Source organism: Lichenostomus cassidix, chromosome 4 (genome assembly GCF_008360975.1).
Source record: "Lichenostomus cassidix isolate B80296 chromosome 4, HeHo_3.0, whole genome shotgun sequence".
NCBI classification, from domain to species: Eukaryota; Metazoa; Chordata; class Aves; order Passeriformes; family Meliphagidae; genus Lichenostomus; species Lichenostomus cassidix.
The window spans coordinates 40,520,060-40,537,954 of record NC_139484.1 but is presented as its reverse complement, the minus strand read 5'-3'; positions in this window follow the sequence as shown (position 1 = coordinate 40,537,954).

Sequence of the window (17,895 nt, the reverse complement as noted above, 5' to 3'; positions counted from 1 at the left end):
AGCTGGTCAAGATCACTTTTCCCAGGCTCAAGAACAATGCATCCTAACAAGCAAGTAATCAGGCAAAGAGGGCAAGAGATATGCATGGATGAACAAAGAACTCCCGTCATTGCTAAAGTGTAAACAGGAAATACACAGGAGGTGGAAGCAGGGTTAGGCCACTTGGAAATAATGTAGAGTGGTTGTCAGAGTAAGTAGACATGAGACAAGGATGGCCAAAGCCCATCCAGAAATAAATCTGGCTAGGGATGTTAGGGACAACAAGAAGGGCTTCTTTGAATCTATCAATATCAAAAGGATAATGTGGGCCCATTACTAAATAGAGAGGGAGCCCTGGTAACAGAGGATGTAGAGTTACTGAAAGCCTTCTTTGCTTCATCCATCTTTTGTCAGAAATTTTTATGTTTATTTGTCATTATTTAAGCTTCATGTGAAATTTCAGATTCTCTCTTTTGTGAAAGAGTCAAAGACTTTGGAATGCACCTACACATCTGCTCAACTTCAGGGCTTTGTATGACTGAGTATGCAACTTCATAAGTTCTGTAGTTTCAAATGTATTTTTCCTTTATGCATGTGTTTCATATTGCAGTTGTAGAGGTTTAATGTCATTTGCTTTGTACTGGTACCAAAACTTAGTTTGATTTTTATCAGTATTTTCAGCGTCAGTGCATATGGGATTTACTAATCTTCTTTTGAGCCTTTTAGTAAACAGCATTTCAGACATGGTTTCCCCATGCTTTCAACATAATATAATGAAATGCAGTTATTCCTTACTCTGTTTTGTTTTGCTTGTCACAACTTGAAAATATATTTTGAGTTTCCTTTCCAGTTTCTAAAGAGATCTGAAGATGTAAAATAGATAGAAATGTCAAATCACATTTGACAATTACAAAAAATGTAAAATTTCATTCTTCAGGAGTTTGGAAGGAGGGCCTCTAGCACAAACACCTCTCCCTTGGAGTTCAAAGCAGTAGGCACCTAAATCCATATGAACATCCATACATACCCTCTAAAATGAGCTTGGCCTGCAGCAAGGCATGGTATCTGGATAGAATTAAACAATGTCCAAAGTTTCTCAAAGGGCTTTATCTGTATATCATGCAACCACATTTTCATAGCTCCACATTTTCTGGGAAAGCATTAATTTTATTAAAAACACATAACATCCCTTTTCTGCTAACAATAGTACCAGCTTCCAGAGCTTTTCTGTTTCCAGGCATCATGCTCCATTGATATTTCAGAACACATCTACATTACAAGGCCAATTCTAGCACAGCCAGGCTGGCAGAGCTCCTGCTAGAGACGCAGCATAGGCTGACAGGAGAACCTTTTCAGCTGTCATAGCAACACTACCTACCCTGCATAACATAACCTAAAATGGCAAAAGCACTTTTGTATCAGCATGGCTGTGACAGACACCAGGGGGATGTTAAAACACTGTGTTTGCTACGTACTCCAATATAATGCACAATATCCTATTTTTCTGTGTGGTGGTTCTTTAATATCATCATTCAGAATATTCTTAATCAGACCTGTAAAATATAGTCCTTATCAGAGAATCACAGAATGGTTGAGATTGAAAGGGACTTCTGGAGGTTATTTGGTCATTTATGTCTGGATCACAGGCCTGCAATTAAACCTTTAAAGCTAAGAGAATGAATAGTATTAAGATGGAAATGTCAACTAAAGGAATTAACTAAACAGATTTTGTCCACATATAAGATTCCCTGTACAAAAAGCAGATAGAAAGAGATGCTCTTTACACACAGAGCTGTCTTTCAGGAGGTCAGGTTTGGTGCCATGAGAAAAGCATAGGCTGCAGTCTGCCCTGCATTCTCCTGCTACCAGAAAGAAAATGGGACAGGCTGAGATTTTGCACAGGCTTGAGAGGTGGAAAAAATTCCACATTGCTTCTGCAATCACAAGATGGTTTGCTCTCTGAGGCTTTCAGAAGGTTGCAAACAACTGGAAAACAAGCTAAAAGTAGTGTGTTGAGTCTCAGAACGTGTTGTCTAGAGAAATACGTGCAAACATCTAGAGAAATACGTGCAAAGAATCAAAGGTTTCAGCTGTCCTATCCATGATGTGTTGACTTGGTAGGTATGGAATTGTTCTCCATTTATAATATTCAGTCTGGAGCAGAGAAGACTGAGAGGAGACCTCCTTGTGGTCTTCAACATCTTCACAAGGGGAAGCAGAGGGGCAGGTACCAGACTTTTTACCCTTGTGACCAGTGACTTGAGGAAATGGCACAAAGCTGAGTTAGGGAAGCTTTAGGAAAAGGAAGGTTCAGGAAAAGGTTCTTCAACCAGAGGGTGGCTGGGCACTGGAACAGGCTCCCCAGGGAAGTGGTCACAGCACCAGCCTGGCAGAGTTCAGGAAGTGTTTGCACAGTGCTCTCAGGCACTGGGTGTGACTCTTGGGGTGCCCTGTGCAGGGTGAGAAGTTGGACTTGGTGATCCTGATGTCTCCCTTCCAATTCAGAATAACTTGATTCTATGATGTCCTTATAATTATGTAAATTGTGGCCAAACTTGCCTCAGCTCTATGTGTAAAAGTCTAAATAGGTGAGAGTATGGAAGGAAAAGTAATTCAAACAATGCCAGATGAAGTTGGATAAATTTTTGAACCTGTCACTAGTCCCTTGTTAAACAATATTGTTTTCACAGTTCTGAAATTAACACTGAAGCAGAAACTTTTGCTGTAAAGCATTTAACTTCTAAAATGTAGAAATATTTTCTAACCATAGTATCTGATGTGTTGCTTGCATTTACAAGGACATATTTAATCACAGCCTTCACAAATCTGTCTTGTTACTAGACTTGAGATTGCGTAATCCTGAACATTTCTGAAGGTATAAGAACTTGCTTATGGAGACTATTTTAAACTTTCTTTCACAAAAAGAGACTAATAAAGTTGCCCTTCTAACAATGGAGGAGGCCATTAACCATGCATAGAGAACCTTCAAATAGGCACAAGAAAAGGAGTTCAAAGACTATTACCCTGAAGATTTAAAGAAGGTCAGAGAGAATCAGGGCGGAATTAATTAACCGGTGCAGCTATTAAAAAAACAAACAAAAAAAAAAAAAGGAAAGAAGGTAACAGTACTGACAAAATATTGGTATGGACCTTAAATTATACAGTTAGACAGACATGTCATGTATTTGTGATATTTAGACAAAGTGTTATTGGAGGGGTTAAAATGAATTATGTGTTCTTTTGGGCATTTGAAGTATTTGTTTGTTTTCTTGATTGCTTTACATATTCAGTAGTGCCTATGCTAGCAGCTGGTATTTGAAGAGAACAAGAAGGTTCTCCTTCAGAGAAGTAAAAGTGACATTTTAAATGTGGCTTCTGATCAGTATAGTTCTGAAGATTGTGTTAGGCCTCAACTAGGCAAACCAGAAGTAAAGAAAAACTGTCCATAGAGGTCATTATTTCTCAGTCACTGCAAGAGTCAGTTCAATTAATTTTTTTATTGATAATAATTGCACACATAATACAGATTTATACTGTGTGTGGATGTGCTTTGTTTTGGATTGTAAAAGAAGATTGATCTGATCTTGCTAACAGGGCGCCAACGGTTCTGGGAAATTATCCAACCTCCTGAGGAATATTTTGGCAGCAGTCTTAATTGGACCTGTGGTCTCAGCACTGTCATTGTATAGCTGTTCTAGCAGTGATTTCTTCTTTTCTTTATTTTCGCACTGCCACATTTGATGCTCTGTCAGTAAGAGTCCACATTGAGATCAGCCAGAAACTTGCTGTACCAGGAATCATTTGATGTAGCCCTTATTGCATATTAGATGCTGAACAAGGGAGGGCTTTGCCAGAGTGAGATGTGAGATGTTGCTTTCTGAAACTTCAATCTCTATTTTGTCTTCCAGTTGGATGCAACATCCAAGGTAATTTAGTTTTACATTGTAATTTAAATATGCCTCTGGTTTTTGGAGAAGAGTTAGTGTCATATGGCACTTTTGCACTGTGGAAGCATTCTTGGTGAGTTATGTTGCATTAAATTTTAATGATTATTATTTTACAGAAAAAATACATAGCATTGATCTCTTGTTGTCCCTCTTTCTGTTGGATATGATTCAGAGATTAAATCTGCACAACATGTGTTTTTGGTGTTTCCTCTGCTATGTAAGAAAGAAAACAACACAGCAAAGTAATAAAATATAGTATCTATTGACTCCACCAAATCTAATGCTTTTATTTCATACTAAATAATTTATAAGTTGGTTTTCTAGACTTGGGAGGACATGTTAAGTTTCTTCAGCTTTCAAGACCATAATGCTTCATCAAGCTGCCTTGTCACAGCTGGCAGGACGCTGAAGACCTCTGTAAGTTACAATTTTAAAAGAAGAAGGAAGGGAAGGACAAACTGGAAGAGAAAGGCTATTTTGAAAATGTCATGACTTATAAATAAGTACAGTAGCATTCATTCACTCTTTTGCATCAGGAAATAATTTTGATTCTTTTGGGATTGTATTTCAGGAAAATGTATTCTCTATTTAAAAACCAATGAAGTAATCCTATGTCAAATTCACACACAAAGGTAGAATCTTTAATAAACTTGGCATAAGATTACTGCAGATGAAAATGCAAGTGGCCTATTTAATACTTACATGATTTCTAGGACTTTTAAGTGAACTAACCCATTTTTCAAGGATATGTGTTGGATCATGCATATATGTTAATATAGATCTCACAGTGCTTACAGTCATATTCCTTACAACTTAATCAAGTCACTTATATGTAATTGCAGGGCCTCAGACTGAGGATGCTGCAGACATTTCTAATGCAACATAGTTAACATTTATTCTGTTCCCTTGAGCATTGTGTGACAATGGTACACCTCAGCTTAGCCTGGAGACTGACTTCCCAGCAGAGAAAATCTGGATAATCAGCTACAAAATGCTGATATATACACTGAGTCTGATTCAGGGGCTATTCAGCCAGGCTACATCTACCTGCCCACCAGAGGCTGGTCTTGTCTCACATAATTCCATAAGTAAGGCAATGTGATTTGGTATGAGCTAGAAAGTCCCAGCCAGATTGTTTGACAGTGCCAGTATATCTGGTGAGAGCAGGGCTACTCATGCTAAACCACCTTCCGTGCTTCGAGCCAGGTCTCTCCCTGGCACATCTCCTCTGCAGTGGTTCCCAGGGAACGTGGGTGGCACAGGCACTCAGGTCAGCAGTGGGGCTGCCTCTGAACACATCTATCCATTGCAGGCAAACAATGTGGAAAAGGGCAGAAACTATAACGATCAAAGTCAGGTGGTCAATCTTTCTTTGAGATGCAATTGTGGTCAAAGAAGCTTTCTTTGACTTTCTTTGCTCATTTTTCATCATTTGTGTCTAGATGTTTACACACCCATTTCTATACAGTTGCTGTATTATTTATAGAAGCATGTCTAATACAGATACTGTTAAGATTGGTGCCAAACAGAAAACCTTACCTAACAAATTTATTGGTAAAAATATTCTAAAATTACTCTCCGGAAGGGAAAACAAATGCTTCTGCCACAAAAAAAACAAGCCAGGGTAATTTGAATTCATGAGAAACAGTGGATATTTATGATGAATTTTTAACGAACAGCTACTCATGCAAAGATTAATTAAGAAAAATTAGTCTGAATAAGAAACAAATGTGTGAAAATGGCAATCAGTTCCTGGACAAATCTAAGGCAGAAAGGAGCAAGCAAGTATGTTAATTAAATCACTTGTTATAAATAATTCATTGAGCTTTTTTTTTTTTTTTTCTTCTTTAATATGCCTAAGGGTGTTTTGGTTTTAAGTAGTATGATTACAAATAGTATCTCTTGCTTTGATGGACCCCTCAATCTCATTTTCAACCAGGGCTAACTAGCCTTAAGTAGACAGAAATTATTTTGTTTCCCTGTCTTGGACAGATTCAACTTTATGTGTCTTTATAGGATAAAAAATTCTAAGACAGTTTTCAGTTTGTCCATGCTGACATGGAAACAGATTTTGTCCCTGTAACATATATCCTTTCCCTCATGTTCTGAGAATGGACTTTATTTACTGCACTAAAAAAAGGCTTTATTATCTAGTGGGGAAAGACATGAGATTGAAGTTTTCAGATGTTTCAGACTGTGAAGTTGGAGTGAAATAGAAAATGGTTTTGCCTTTAATTATATACTTGTACTAAAATACTGGAAAGAACTCAAACAACTTATAAAACATATAATAAATAATAACCCCCTAAAATAATCATATTGTTTCTCTTCCTTCACACCTTTTTTGAGTGGAGAAGAAGAGAAAGAAGAAATTAGAAGAGGAACTATGAGGATTTGAATAACATAAAAGTTATTAGGCTCATAAAATTAAATTCTTGAAAACAAAAAGTTATTTAATTTTTTTATGGAAAAGAAACACAAGATATATTTTACTTCAAACTTTTGAAAATGTAAATAAATAGACCAGTCATGGTTTAATATGCAAAGCAAATGCATGCACATTACATTCAAGTCTCCTGTTGCAAGATTTATCTGAATATGTCCAGTAAGCAGATACAAATTTGATGTGGAAGGTTGGGAAAGGTTTCAGAAGAAGAAGAGAGTATGGACAGGAAGCAACAAGATATAATATTAACTAAAATATTATTTACATTTCTTTTTTTTTTTTAATTCTCATATTTGAGGGCCTGTTCTGAATTACCTGGGTCTTGAGCAGAAAATGCTAAAATGCAAGATCGTGATGAAAACCATTTTTAATGAATATTTGTCATCCCTTTTGACTGTTGCTGCAGTCTTATGGAGTACATATGGACTTGAGGCAGATTTAACTGTTTATTATAATTCTCTGAGTTAAAAATTAAACTCTTTTGATGAATATGTTTCATTTTTGGAGGATCATAGCTGTATTTTTACTATGAACACTGATGTCAAATATTATGCTAAAATCATTGCAGAAGCTGCGAAGTTTATTCTGTATAATGTGTGTTATGTTACAATGTTTTTTTATGGGAATAGGTAGTTGTTTGCCTAGGATTGTTTTTTAATGAGAAGAGGCAATTTGGATGTAACATGTTCGTAGAATGTAAATTATCTAAATGCCTATCACAAAACATAATTTGTGGCTGTAAGCAGGTCTGGTAAAAGTTTATCAATGGAATGTAATGGGACTATACACTGCAAATGGAAGATGAGAAAATATATAACTAAGGGCCAGGGAATTCCAACCACCTATCAGTTCTGCATAACTGCATTTCAGCGAGGATTACTGCTTTCACCTGACCAATATAAAACTTCTACAGCTCATCTAACACATATTGGAAATTATAAAAATCTAGAGATGTAACAAATGGTGTAACTTAATTATTTTAGAAAATTACATTGATTGCTAGTAATAAAAGAGAAAGTCTTTGTATTTTTCTTTTTATTCTTTGTTAGTGGTAGCATTTTCTAGCAGGAGGATTGATATTTATTACAGATATATTTTCTCTGAATATTTCTGCTTGTATCTCATTTCTGAAGGCTTGGTAACCTCTCTGAGATAAACACAGCAGAAAATCAGAAAATAGAGCACTGTAATATATGAAAGTATGTCTGACTTGCTATTTTGTGTGTTTCTTTCTTTCTTGTGGCTTGTATTTAAATTCAGGTGCAGCTATTACTCAAATGCATCATGAAGTGCTAGGATCCAGTTTGTCCTCACAGCCTTTTCCAAAGAGATCTACACTCACCCTTTGTGCGCTGAATATTGATCAAACCATGTAGGTTTGGCCTCAGTGAGGTTACTGGAATTGAGCACAACATCCTCAGAAATGTTGTGTTGGCATTCAGCAGTCTTGGAGGACAAATGAGTGCATCAAAGTTTCCCCAGGGATTTTGGCAGTGTTTGCTTGCTGGCCAGATTCAGATGTGTGATTGCTCTCGAAGCTCAACATTAATTGTTCAAAAATAAGCTTATGTTGGACATGGAGGCCATAACTTATGTGGAGGTTAAATGAATTTCAAAGCTCTTATCATAAGATATACTATATGTATATGTATTTTGACAACTGTAAAACCTTTATACTTGTAAAATTTCTGGAAAGAGAGTAGTTAAGTTGTTAATTCTGGAATTACAGAGATGCAGAAGTCATGTAAAAAGTGTCTTACTAGGCTTTTCAAATTACAGTGTGCTTGTGGTATGAATCAGATCTAGAGCTGAAGTGAGGGTCTTTGTGAGAAATGTTTGGCCTCACTGCTGCTCTTTTTTAGCTTCTGTGTCAACGTAAAGGAGTATGTCTAAATACAGGTAATACAGAAGCAGTACAGAGGTGGAGAAAAAGACACATTTGCATATTTTTCCTGGTTTCCCTTGAGAGAAAACACAGATGTTTTACAAGTGGATTTATCAACTTGTGAAGATTGTCTCCCTCCTGATATGTGCATACCTGCAGTGACATTTTATTATGAAGGTAGCAGCTAATGTAATCGAAAGCAGTACAAGGAAGTGAAAAATCCTTTTAAGATAATTCTTCCAGTTCCTTTCCCATTCTGTTTCATAGTGGCATATACAAGAGAACTCACCAGTTTGTGAATTTCCTTACCAAAGATGGACAAACTCAAGTGTGCCAAAAGCTTTTACAAGCTTTTACAGGAGTTGAAATTCATACAGTGATGCTGATGACCAGTAAAAATAACATGAACCTCCTTAAAATTTTGTGTTTATTTTAGTTAGCAAGTTATTACTAAAAACATCTGAAGAAGTGATATTATTCATTTTTTCCCCTAGAGTTTACTTAATCTCCTAAGTTTTCTTTATGATATCGAAAAGCAGACTGATAGCCAATTGATCCTGCTAAATAAAGTCTTTGACATAACTCTGACATAATATTCATCAGAAGGATACATATTATTTCTTAACAAAAGTAGCTATTGCAGATACATCCACAGACTAAAGCTTAACTTCCTCAGCAGTTCATTACACAGTTTCCAGTCAAACAAAATATATATTCAGAAAACCTGTATTGAATTTATACAATTATGCACTGTTGTGTTTAAAAATTTGCCTAATAGTCTGAGTCCTTTCCCTAAAAATTTAACAGCAAGGTTTATCCTTGATTTATTAAAGATAGATTAATGAAATGCACAAAAACGAAAATAATTTTCAAGTGCTTTCACAACACTCCTTAATTATGGATATAAGAATTTAAGTCATGCATTTTCCTGATCAGTGTAGACAGAATAATAAATAAATTATTTATGAAAAAAGCTGTAGTTCTAGGGGTGGAGCTCATATGTTTTGAAGTAACAGAACTAATGTTTTCCTTGCTTATTGCAAAAAGTGTCATCAATGTTTGTTTTAAACACTTTTCTCATTTTGACCATAGTCTGTGTATAAAGGTTTTACTATTTCCTGTAAAGAACCCTTCCTGTGCTACCGAGAAGTGTCTGCCTTCTTTCATATGCTGTTTTTGTGAGTTTAGTTTCCTTTCACAGACAGGTAGTGATACAAATTTCCATGGTATTTACTTTGTACCTTTTTGTGACAGAATGAACTTCCTTTAGTACAAATTAAAGTTCTCATAGACTAGAGAAGACTATCTTTAATATAAACCCCAAAGCTTTTAGCTGGCTGAATATCTGTACAGATTTTATCTGCTGTTGTTGGGGGATGACTACAAATGGAATTTAAACTAATTTATTTCTTCCTCTTTCTCTCCAAGTGTAAGTAAAGGACCTACATGTTAGTAACAAGCTCAGTGTGGCTATGAAACTGATTGTGTTCAAGATTACTCACTCAAATATGTACTTTAGGCTGTACTGTAGTATTAAAAAAAATTCTCAGGAATCTGAAAATCAGAAAGCATATTGGTAATAATTGTTACTGCCATTACTAAAAGCGATTTTTTGTGTTGAGACGCAGAAAGACAGATTTTTGTGTGTATGCTTACAAGTACTTAAAAATTTACTGCCTAAAGTTAGGAATTAGACACAGTTAACCACCTGAAAAATAAATAAAATTTATTGTAGTAAACCAAATTTATATTTTAAATATAAATTCTTCAAAAGAGGGGAATGGCAGAAGAAATTGTTTAATGAAGTACAAAGCCATTCATATTGATCTCATTTCAAGTATTTGTAAATACACTTTAAAAATTTTATTACAAGGTCCATTTTTATTTGATAAAAATATAAGGCTCCCTTATATTTTTTTCTAAGAGCCTTTTACACAAATCTCAGTTCAAAGTTGTCATAAAACTATACTGAACATTTAAAATGTATTTGAAGTAATTTGTCTGCAAAATCTATTTTTTTCTTGAGTGTTTTTACTTTAATTTACTGAAGTACCATCTTGGTATCTTATTAGTTAGTTTATTTTTTCTTTTTTCTGTTATTCTAGACAATGATCAAGAATTTTGGGGGAAAATATTCACCAGAAGTATGTTCTCTTACTAGAAATTCTAGATAAAAATCATGCATTTATATGGGAGGTGTTCATAACTATATTTCAAGTTTCTTAATGTATTACAGTTGCACTTAATACATCAAATCTTTACTTTTCCAGATTTTAAAGTAATTTATTTCTTCAGCTTTTTCTTGAAGCTCAAGTGTAAATAAAACCCCTACTCTTAAAGAAGTACAATTCTTGGACACAGTGTGTGTCTGTCTATCTATCTACCTATCTAGATATAAATAATATAGATGTAAATAGATAAAGATAGGTATAGAGATAGATAAATAGACATAGACATAGAAACAGGCACAGGTACAGGAACAGATGATATAGATAAGGATATTTCACAGTGAGCATAGATCAATATGAACACATTGCTCTCCTAAAGGGCTTACAATCTAAACAGAGGAAACAGGATGGCAGAATAAAAGAACACCTATTAATTCATATTTGTAGCTACCAAAGTGGTGCAGAGAAAAAATTGCTACAAGAAATTGCCAGTAGGAGTTCTGGAGGAGAGTTTGATCTCCTGGATACCATTGTGCTTACTCCTTCCTTTCAACTGGCACATTAGTTCAGTCTGTGTGACAATGCAGCCACAGAACTGTTTCAAAATATGCAGAAATATCTACTGATCTGCATGACTATATAAATTCAGCACTAGGACCAGATTATGCTGTTTGAAAGGCAGTGCCCAGTTAGGAATGATTTCTTACAAATGTAAGCATCACCTATGGATTTTAGTTGTTTTAAATGGACAAAAATATAATTGTTGTTGCTGAATAATACCCACAAAGTCTACATGTGTTGCACAAGAATAGGGCTTCTCTATGCAGTTAAGAAGTCTTCTAACAGGAACATAAGAGTGATAATCTTATGTATCATAAATTTGAACACATATGTGTGGAACACATCCATCAAATTCACAAATGAGTCTCACATGATCTTCTCTGTATTCATTATCATGCACTACAGAACTGTACTTGTATTGATGGATTAGAAGTGAATACTTTCCCTAATAAATTTCATCAAATCTTTGATTTGATACAGCTTGTTTTGAAAGACAGTGCTTTTGGCACTGGGAGAAAAAAAAATAGGTCACAGCTCATTTAAATTCCAAAATGCAGTTAACTACTATTTCAAAGCCTGTAGCAACAACTTTGGAGATGAAACATTAAAAAGACAGCAAGTTTAACATTATGTAAGTGTAAGAGACAGGCACAAACAATTAGATTGAAAATGTATTTAATGCTGGTGGTAGTTAAAGATTATTCTCTCAATTAAGTCTCGCTTTTCCTTTAAAATTTCCTGCAGACAAATGTGAAAAAAAAGTGCAGAGCACAATTGGAAGAGAGAAAAATTCAATTTTTGTCCAGGTTGAACTGGGAAATACTAATTTAAAGTTCTGTCAGATCCACTACTGCAGATTTAGCTGAAGATGTTTCCTTGCCCTCCTGCCAGAGATCACCACCACCTCAGCAGCTACAGCAGAACAGATTGCTTGTCAGCTGCTGCACTTTGACACATTAATAAATAGTTCCTTTTATTAGGAGTTGGAGTCTCACAGCCAGACTGTGAACCAAAGAAACTGTAAGAACATACAGTCTGTTCTGTGCTGTCTCTACAGGGCAACCTTTGGCAGAGAGATAAGTTCAGATAGGTTAGGGCAGTATGGTATTAAAACTTTCAGAAAATAAACCTATCCCAGATTGTCAAGTTATCAAGTTTCCTTCATCTTTTATGGATTCAGCTGCAGTTTTCCCAAACTCAAATTTATCTGAATTGGTATCTGATCCTTGCCTCTATCAAAAATATATATGTTTTGCTGTATCAAAAAATCATTTGATCTTTCTAAATCTTATGATGTGATTCAGTAACTTGTCTTCATTTGTTCAGTACATATTACCTTTTTCCCCCATTATACTTTGCAGAAAATGTAACCAACACAATTCACTTGGAATTATAAACATGAGCCTTTGATTATGCTGATACAGCTTTGATTCCCTCTGCATTCTTGGCCTATATATAACATATAATGTTCTTCATATGATGAAGACTGGTCTTAGTACAAATTTTAGCAGTAGGTCATGACATTTAAAGTAAAGATTTGGGGGGCACATCTGAATTATATATAAATTCATTACATACGTAAGAAAATTTGCAGTTGCCTTTCACATCCTTGCCATTCTCAAGTCCTCTGCTGTAAATCTACATGGTGCTTCTGCATTTCACATTGGTAGCCTGTCCCCTTTCCTACCTTCCATATGGAATATTTTTATTTTTCAGTTCAGTCAGCAATTCCTTATTTAACCAGTTTGGCCCCCTGCCATGCCTATTCAGCTTCTTGCACACTGGAATAGACCATTAAAGAATGCTTTGTGAAGGTTGTCCTAGAAAATCAACTGGCTGTTTCTGAACCCCCTTCTCCTGCCTATCAGTGCACTGACAATGCCAAAGTCTTCTGTCCTTAAATCTCTTGTCTCACTTCTCCAGATGTTAAATCCCTACTGTCTCACAGCCCCTTAAGCACAAGCTTTCGTCGACTATTATGCATCTGGCAAGTTCACCTTTGATTTTAAGGAGCAAAGAACCTTCCAGATTGTTGTGTCCAACCCGCATCCAAAATTGTCCCTGGCAATTTGCTGGATATGACACACTCATTAGGTAACACATAGAAAAAGGTATTAGAGAGCATAAACTCAGCAGGCAGTTTTGAGTTGTAAGTTGACTTAAGCCACATGCAACTATATTATATAGGAAAAACAGGATAACACAGCGGATTGGTGAATTTTAATAGTGTAATCCGTGGTAATATAGAATAATTATTAATATAGCATTCAGTATTTACTACCATTAAACTTGTGCTGCCTGGTTCCTGGCTGCAGTCTCACATTGTTTACCCTCAACTCTAGGTCCACTGCCCTTCATTTCATCCTGTCCTGTGATCCCCAATCTGGTCTAAAAACATACAGATAATTCCCTGAATTTTGCTTTACACCTATCTGTTTTATCTTCAATCCAATAATAGAGAAGTGTTGAGTGTTGGGACAAAAGAATTGTTACCATCCATAATACAAGGAGTTATCTTTTATGGCTAAACAATTTTAATAATCCCTTCTTAATCTATTGTGTGATATTTTCACCTACAGGGAAAAACCTGTTGATAGCCTCAGCTCCTGTTTCTCCCTTTGGATGTGCAATTCACTGTCTTGATTCACTTTTTGGAAAAGCTAACTTAACCCATCAGACATGAGTCTCACGTTGAAGGATGAGTGTCAGGGTCTACAAGAAGAATTTCTTTAATTCATCACTGTTTTATAGTTTATTGGAAAAAAGATCTGTGGGTTTTCCAAAGTGTAAGTCTTTCTCTGCAAATATTTTTAAAACATTCAGTTTTCATTTTCTGAAAGCTGTCTACCAAGTTTTTACTGGAAATATCTGAGCTTTTTATATAGATTTTAAAGTCGTATACAGACAAACCCATTATGATAAACATTATTTGTGTTACAGATAGGGAAAATGAGGCACAGAAAGGGTTTCCACTTTTCAGGATAGAAGATCTTGCTACATTAGCTTTTGAAAGCATAGTGCTTACTCTAATTTTGATTTTTTTCTAGACATGATTTAACTTTTTTAGAAGAGAATTCTGAAATATTTTGTGCTTTGTAAGGTAGTTCAGGATACTCTACAGAGCTGCAGAAGCTATCATTTAAGTTCCAACCTAATAACTCTTCTCTGATCACCAGGAGAGTATACCTGTCACGGAATTCTCAATCCTCTCAGATTTTCTCATTCATCACCAACAAGGCTGTTTTAATTTTCTTGCATTTTTATCACCTCTTTATTCCCATTATTTATTCTAATTCAATGTATGTTTTAGATTTATTTTCAATTCTAATTAACAAATCTCTGAGGTTACACTTTGTTTATTACATGGGGACTGTTGATCAGGCTTGTTTTGAAGCTGCTTTTCAGTTTGTCTTTTCAACATACAAATTAAATGATTGAAGAATGATTGAAGACTGTAGCGATCTTTGAGACATTTGTTCATTTTATCTTAAGTATGTTCATTAATTAAATTTCTTTTGTATGAAAAAATAGCAAACTGGAGAACACAAGCAAAATATTCTGTGGTCAGTCTCCCTACTGGTCTCTTTATATCTTGCTGTTATGATGAGCCTAGATCTAGAATATTTTAAATATTTTTTACTGGCTTTGCAGAGTCTAAAATCTAAAATTTTTGTGAGCTTCACTTTCTCATACGTCAGTAGGTGGACAGGAACAACTGAAGTCATTATTCACTATATTAAATTCAGGAAAACCATGGAAAGAAAAGAAAATTTTCTCTTTTGAGAATGCAAGTAATCTCTGACTTGTACAATTGCACGTTTTTATAAAGTCTAATGTGGCAAATACTGAATATTAGCAATTATTGTCTGTTACCACTGATTATAGTATTTATTAAAATTCACCAATCCACTATGTTATCCCATTTGTCATATGCTATATCTGCTTTCTTTAAAGGAATTTCAGATTACAGATGTTCTGGAAAAATAAATAAAACCAGTGACTTATATTGGTTCATACATCAATTAGTTGCCTTCACCTTAATCCATTAATGAGGGAGACAGTACCATGATTTTTTGGAAGCTGACTTTGATAACATGATTATTTCATCAGCTTGAAGCACTGTACATTATGAACTACTTGAATGGCAAGCAATATTTTGCGTTTATTCTTCTGTTGCTGAAAAATTACTAGATAATGTGTAGTCTGCCAAGCTTATATATGTCACACAGCTACATGCATAATGAAATTATGTGGAGAATCAGAAAAATCTGTAAATTGCTACTTAGTTGTTTTGTTTGAATGTGTAGAATAATTCTACCCTACTCTCTAAAGTTTGGGCCTTTTCTTTCACATCTCTAAGCAATTATTTTTGAATAAAAGGTGTAAAAGACTGCACCAGAGGTAAATCAAAAAGTGATATGTTCATTGGCTGTGTCTAGATTATTTTTGAATCTACAACAAGCAATTGCTTAGATGGAGTATAGATTCAGACCTTTTTACATCAAGTTTTATATGACTTTATTCTCAAACCATATAAATCATCATACCTCCACAGATTACAGTTTTTTAGATTTTGATGTATATGCATGTCTTACTTTGTTTGCAGAGTAATGACGTATGTTTGGTGACACAAGTACATCACCATGACATAGGAATGCCTGAGAATTTCAAATGGAAAAAGTGCTTCATCCTGTTACTGCAATCACATCCCATTTCTGAATCCTATATTGTCCTTTGTGACTGTATGTTTTAATTGCTTGCCTAAAAATTTGGACAGATACCTATCTATCATGAGAGAAAAATATTTTCAAGAACTGTAGTCTCACATTTTCACAGCATGTACAACAATTTCGGTGATAAAATTACAGAACAATGAGACCTTTTGATGTAGTCATTTTATTCAAAGTAGTTGACTGGAAAGATTGATGCAAACTTATCTTGTTATCTGAAAGTCAGTGGAAGAGAAGACACTTCTGAAAAACAATCCAAAGCTCTGCCATAGGATTTCATCATTGAGAAATTGAGATTACAATGTCCTTTGGTCCCCTCTGTTGGGGTATATGCTGTTCAAACATACACAACTCCTACCTCAATGAAGAAAACAAACAACTACCAGTAACTCATCTCCTTGTTTCAAATATTTGAAATTTTTTTCAGTATAATTCTTGCTGAGTGAGGTCCCTAAATATCAATTGATATTTTGAATAATTATTCTCACTTTCATATCAGGGTTTGTAAATATATTTGCATCTTTATTACTCTTGCCATTTAACTCTTGTCTGGAGCGCTTATTTGAACTACAAGAGAGAGTTTATGGCATTGATGATTTTACTTCATGTAATTTAAAAGAGAAAATCTGTGATACAAAATCAAGAAATCAGTAAAGTACAGTAGCGGAGACCAATGAGGTTGAGCACATTTAGAATGTGGGACAAGTACTAGCAGGTAAGTAAATAAATTATTTTTTAAAAAACCAAAAAAACCCCAAAAAAACCAAAATAAAAAAATACAAGATGTAAAAACATGTTAAGCTAATTTCAAGGTTAATGGATCTAAACAAGCTCTGAAGTATTCTGTGATAAGCAACAGGAAAGCTATGTCTAAAGAGACATATTTAACAAAAGTTATTCAGTAAGTTTTTCAAATTCAGGTAAGTGCATAGATGATTAAAAGAGCAATGCCTCTTCTTTGAAAGTGTGTGTGCATTTTTACATTAGACTTAGATTTCTTCTGGTCAGATTTTGTGGGGTGCTCAATTCATATAGATCTCTATTCTTATCATCCACCATGCAGAATAATTTTTTAATTAGAATTATACCTTGTAATTTAATAATGAGATAGACAAATTAACTGGCCACCTCTTAACTGAAGAACAGTTACTCAGCAATGTCTTTTTTAATATTTACAAATGTTTTAATAAAGCAGTCTTTGTGCTATTGTCCTCTGATACATGCTATTCCTTGTGTCTTTTGATACAAATCCACAAATAAAAACTATTATCAAATAGTACTTTTGAATTTTTAAGCAACTGGCTTTTCTCAACTTTCCTCAGTTTCCATTTGCCTTATCTTGCTTGAAGGACTGCTTGAAAAAGGATACATCTTTTTGGTAGTACTGTATAATTTTTTTTCATTTACCCATAAAACTATCATTGCTCTTATTGCTGCTGTCACATTTAACATATTCATTAACTTAGTTCTGTATTTTGCTTCATCTTTGAGAGACAAATCAGATATTTTTCTTCAATTTTCATTGCAATGATTCAACCAAATTCTGATTTCACAAACTCTTTATTTTATTCTAATTCCATATACTTCAACACAGTTTCTTCTAAGTTACCATCCATGTGGAAAGATACAATTCATGTTCTACCAACTGTATTTCCTACTTATCACTGTCTTTGGAAATATGGAGGTTATTTTTCCACTTAATTTTATCATTTTAGTACTTTCTCATTTAGCATTTTAAAATTTCAGATACTATAACTGAAAATGGGTAGAGCTATCCTTCATGAAGACATACCTTTGGTAAGAAATTCTGTGGAATAACATTAGTTCTTAATAAAGAGCTATTGCTTTTTAAGATACATTTAAAAAGAAATTATTCAGAAAAAGAATAAGTGGTTGCTAATAAGCTGTAACACTGTGTAGATTGTTCTCAGCATTCCTATCAGCTTTGTAGTTTCCAACACTGGCAGCTTTGGAAAGGAGGTTAAACTGTATTAAAAGCGCATCCTATTCCTGGATACTGGGCTTGAAACTTGCCTTTAAGAGAACAGATTCTATTTAGGGACATAGAGAGATTCTTTAAACTCCCATATGTGAGCACTGTTTCCAAGTTCCCTTTGAGAAATCTCTGGAATCTCTCAGTCTGAATGTCAAGGTGACTTTAAAGATTTCTTTGGGTAAT